This window comes from Mastomys coucha, unplaced genomic scaffold (assembly GCF_008632895.1).
Source record: "Mastomys coucha isolate ucsf_1 unplaced genomic scaffold, UCSF_Mcou_1 pScaffold5, whole genome shotgun sequence".
NCBI classification, from domain to species: Eukaryota; Metazoa; Chordata; class Mammalia; order Rodentia; family Muridae; genus Mastomys; species Mastomys coucha.
Genome location: NW_022196911.1, coordinates 80,915,254 through 80,920,816, shown reverse-complemented (window position 1 = coordinate 80,920,816; position 5,563 = coordinate 80,915,254). Strand labels below are relative to the sequence as shown.

Genomic DNA, 5,563 nt, shown 5'->3' with positions numbered 1-5,563 from the left:
CTGCCCCTGAGATTCTCTCTTCTATCTCTTGTATTCTGTTGGTGATGTTTTCATCTATGACTCCTGATCTCTTTGCTAGGTTTTCTAATTCCAGGGTTGTCTCCCTTTGTGATTTTTTTATTGTTTCTATTTCCACTTTTAGATCCTGGATGGTTTTGTTCCTTTCCTTCACCTGTTTGTGTTTTCCTGTAGTTTTTTTTTTTTTTCAAGACAGGGTTTCTCTGTATAGCCCTGGCTGTCCTGGAACTCACTCTGTAGACCAGGCTGGCCTTGAACTCAGAAATCTGCCTGCCTCTGCCTCCCAAGTGCTGGGATTAAGGTGTGCACCACCACCACCCGGCATAACCTTGGTTCTGTTGCTTATTTTCTTATGCTTGCCTTCAGCCATCTGAAGTGCTACCTTCCCTGGCTAAATATGATTGGGGCCTGTCCTTCCTGTGATCCTGGTTGTGTCAGAACTCCTTAGTCAATGTGTCTCTGTGATCCTGTGACAGTGCCTGGGAGTGGAGCTTCCTCTGATTATTATGGGACTCATTGCTGAGTTTGCACCCAAGGTCTGCTCAGGGCACTGGCCCAGACAGACTGGAAGGAACCCATGCCACTGATCTGGTGGAGTTCCTGTGTGCCTGGGTCCCACTGGTCTCAGTTACTCCCTGTATCAAGACAGATGTTGTGTCCTCCTCACCTCTGATCCTATGATCCTGGGCATGTTAAGAGTGCCTGGGAGTGGAGCTTCCTCTGGGTATCCTGGGACTGGCCCAAGGTCTGCTTAGGGCACTGGCCCAGACAGACCGGACACAACCTGTGCCACTGGGCTAGTGGAGTTTCTGTGTGCCTGGGTCCCGCTGGTCCCAGTTATTCTCGGTGTTGGGATAGATGTGTCCCCCTCACCTCTGATCCTGGGCCCTGTTTTTTGTTTGAGACAGGATTTCTCTGTATAGTCCTGGCTGTCCTGGAACTCACTCTGTAGACCAGGCTGGCCTAGAACTCAGAAATCCACCTGCCTCTGCCTCCCAAGGGCTGGGATTAAAGGCATGTGCCAACATCGCCTGGCTTCAGTTTTGTTGTTAAGATTTATTATATATAAGTACACTGCAGCTGTCTTCAGACACATCAGAAGAGGGCATCAGACCTCATTACAGATGGTTGTGAGCCACTATGGTTGTGAGCCACTATGTGGTTGCTGGGATTTGAACTCCAGATCCTGGAAGAGTAGTCAAGTGCTCTTAACCGCTGAGCCATTTCTCTAGCCCCTTGTCTCAGTTTTTTTATGTGCATGTGTATATGCCACATGTGTAGGTGCTAGTGGAAGCTAGAAGGCATCTAATCTCCTGGAGCTGGAGTTACATGGTTGGTGGAAACTGAATTCAGATCCTCTGTAGAGCAGGAACTTCTTAAACATGAAGCATCTTTTGAGGTCTGATAATTTGTTCATTATGTCCTTGAGTATTAGGTTAATTGTTTTTTTAAATATTTTATTTATTTTATTTATATGAATACACTGTAGCTGTCTTCAGACACACCAGAAGAGAGCTCTTAACCACTGAGCCATCTCTTCAGACCTTTAAAAAAAACACTTATTTTATGTTTGTGAGTACATTGTTGTTCTCTTCAGACACACCAGAAGAGGGCATCAGATTCCATATCAGATGGTTATGAGCCACCATGTAGTTGCTAGGAGTTGAACTCAGGACCTCTGGAAGAGGAATCAGTGCTCTTAACCACTGAGCCATCTCTCCAGCATATTCTGTTGTTTTTGAGACAGGTTCTTACATAGCACAGACAGGCCTAGAACTGGATGTGTATCTAAAGAGACTTTGACCTCTTGATCCTCCTACCTTGACCCACTATGTGGTGGGATTTTACCAGTGTAGGCCACATACTCCACAACAGAATAGTTACTAATCAAGAAAAGATTCGGAGTCTAGGAAGGAAAGATAATTAGAAAAACAAAATACATGCACTGGTGCTATGCATGTTTAAAACACTATGCATGTTTAAAAGTATTACAATTTAAAAAGAACAAGGACCATTGTATAGAAAGAGTCTGAGATACAGGAATGGATGAAAAAAAAAACTCTGCAGTTCAGTATGTAGACTACAGAGGATGTATGTAAGAGTACAATATTATATACATGGAAATTATGGCGTGTGTACAGTCATGACAAACACTTACCTTTAGGGAGTAAGACTCAGTGAAGCAGTGCAGTTTACATTGTAGATGCTTGAATACCAATTTAAAAAGTTGTTTATGGAGACAAGGTCTCATCATTTAGCTATGGCTGGTCTGGAATTTGGAATTCCATATACCTTTGTCTTTTGAGTGCTGGGGTTAAAGGTGTGTACTACTGTACTTGGCAGAAAATATTTTTTTGATATTTTCCACGATTATCTGCATAAAATCGTTGAAATGATGTACTGCAAATACAATTATAATACGGGTGTCTTCATCTTCAAGCTATGTAAACTATAAGGTAAGAAGTCCATAATACTGAAAATCAATTCACTGACTGGATATTCAGACTACATAGGGCACCAGCCTCTTTGGCAGTCAAATTACTCATAGATCAGGTTGGTCTACTCTTCTTTATTATATTGGCTTATCTCTATTGTAGCTATGGTTCTTTGGCAAGTACTAAAATGACTCTGACCTCCTCTTATGTCATTCTCCAGGAATACAAACTAAGAAACATTGCCATTTAGGTTGCCCACTCAGAAGCACAAATGACACACTAATCTTTCATGCTTTAAATCTTTGTAAGGATAACCTTTTCACAGGCATGTAATTACAGGTAAAGGAATGGTTTCCTAAGTACAACTTAATGCTTAAAGTGAGGTAGCTGGCCAACTTTTCAATGGATTAAGTGAAATTGAACAAACTTAAATGATTAATAGAATTCCTTCAGCATGACAGAAAGACTGTATTTTCTGCATCATCAAACATAAGTATTGTATCAATTTTAAGTTATAGGGAGATGGTTAACATTTGGCTACATGACTTGCGATACAAACCATAGGCAAGTTCTTATCCCAGCTTAACATTTAAAATTCTCATCAGACATAACTATTCTCATTGATTTCTTCAATAATGCATAATAATGGAATGAAACATTTTTATGATCTTCAGGACAAGCCAGGCCTGAATTCCAAGAATAAAATCTCTTTTGTATATATTATTTCATGTTTTGAGACAAGGCATTGTTATGTACACGTGGCTGCCTTGAACTTTGTGATTCTCTTGCCTCTGTGGCCCAGGCACTGGGATTACAGGTGTAAGCTGACACTCCCAGGAAAGGACAAAGTCTTGAAAGTTCCTGTGTGTTAGCATTACTTTAAACTTGATTAAGTTTTAATCTAGTATTCCTTGATGTTTTTGTGGTAATCATCTCATAAGACAAATTCTAACAACAGTCCCAGCTTTCAAGTAGGATAGTGCCACAAGGGGAGAAAATAATTTGCTCTGAATCCACTATAAATTCATTTGTGCAGTTATATACCCACACCCATGCTTAGGAAAGTGAGATCATCCCAATACTATTTGATGAACTGGTAATGTATACTGTATCTTGTATCTGAACTCTTAAGGATTTTTCCTCCTCACAGTTGAAATCTTTAGTTTCCCTTCAAAAGAACCTAATACAAAATTCATACTGTACAAGATGACTGTTTTTTCTGAGGATACACTGAACGGATAATATGGAAATTAAAGGGTTTGGAATATATCCCCAACCTTCTGATTCATGGGCTTTTAGTAATACAACTAATGTCAGGTCTTATTAACTGCCTCAGAGAACTGGAAAGGGCAGTGTTGTGACTAAGGCTGCCACGCTGTAGATCTGGTCCACCAGGAAAGGTAAGTAGAGAGACACCTTTCTCTGGCAGGGCATATGACAATCAGTCGGCTTCAGGAACTGAATCCTTTTGCTGGCCCTAAACTATCTAATTGGCACCTCCAGTCTACTCTAATCCAAATAGTTATTTTTTCAATGTTGTTTCCTTATTAAGAAGCTTCATGTTATGACTTTCATAGTGAAGACAGATACAAATCAGTTAAAAGGAAATGGGAACCAGGAGTAGGCATATGCTTTCAATATCTGGAGGCAGAGACAGGACTGCCCAAGTCCCAGCCCAGGCAACTGCTACAACTTGTCTCACTGGTTCTCCACCCAGAAAAAGGAAATAGAAAAAATCTCATTGTATTTATACACCACATTTTGTTTACTAACTTATGACATTTATCTTTTAAGATTTTGACTATCGTATATACTGCTGCTATAAATGCTGAGTACATAAATAACAGTTCGCACATCCCTTTAAAAACATACTTTGGAAGTATGTACTCAGAAATGGAATTGCTGAACCATATGGGGAAGCCTGATACGCTACAACACAATGAGACAAGTGAAATAAGCCAGGGAAAGCCAGTCACAAGAGAAATGTAGTTGCCTTGAGGGACTAGCATTACTGTTGAGTGAAAAAGTTTCAGTTCTCTACTAGATCAAGGAGACCTGAAGATAAACTAAGACTGCGTAACGATGTAAATGTTCTTAATGCTACTAAATTCACACACACACCATATATATATGTATGTGTATATATATATATGTACATATATATATATACATATATATATATATATATATATATATATATATAGTGTAATATGTGTTTTAAAGCAAGCTACTCTGTTTGGCTGAAGCATAAAGGCCAGGTGTGGTGGTGGTACTTGTAGAACCAGTATATGGGAAACTGAGGCACGAGAATCTCCAAGTTCGAGGCCAGTCTGGGTTACAAAAGCAGAACCCTGAGTCAGAGACAAACACCCCAAACAGCATATCCAAGGCAGCTTAAAAAATTGGGGGGAGGGAGGCAATAGGTTCAGAGGGAAGGAAATGGGCTGACACAGTGGCTGGGCCTCTGAAAGAAAATCTAAGGCAGCCGCGTCTGGAGAATGGGAAGGCGCAGAAAGTAAAATAATTTGGGGACAAGGTTCATTGCCCTGCCCTCAGGATCCATTTACTAAAAGGAAAAAAAAATGGTATCTTCTCAGAGAAGCCTCGAGATTCTCATCTTCCACCTCTGCCAACATCCCCCGAACGTCAGCGGTTCCCCGCCTGCCCGCTCCTTCGTCGCCTGCACCGCTTTCCTCAGAACCCTGCTCCCTAACACTCCCCGAGTCTTCCAAGGTGGGTCTCGGCCACCGCAGAACCAACCGTCATCGCTCCGGCCCCGCCCGTCGAACGCCAGGACGTGGGGGAGGGAAGAACCGTCCTCGAGCGCCCCGGAAGTCACTGCCCTCCTGGCCGGCTGAGCGCCGCGGCGGCATTCGAGGCCCAGGATTGGCGGGAAGGCGAAGGTGACGCGCTACGTGGGGCGACGCCGCCCCGCCCCTGCGCGCCTGCGCGCTGAGAGCGTGGGGGGGGCGGGGCGGAGCGCGGCCCCCGGGCGGCCATTACCCGGAACAGTCCGGGGCCTCGGGTCAGGTGACCCGCGGCGGTGCTGGCGGGAGGGGGGGGCCGAAGGGAGGAGGGGAGGAGTGAGGAGCGACGCGAAGGGAGGAGAG

General features: G+C 43.3%; 1 protein-coding gene across 1 annotated transcript in view; it reads left to right on the top strand.

Annotated features, from left to right (window-relative positions):
* Nucleotides 1–5,563, top strand: part of Usp32 (ubiquitin specific peptidase 32) — a 173,631-nt gene that overhangs the window by 28,253 nt on the left and 139,815 nt on the right. The window lies entirely within an intron of this gene.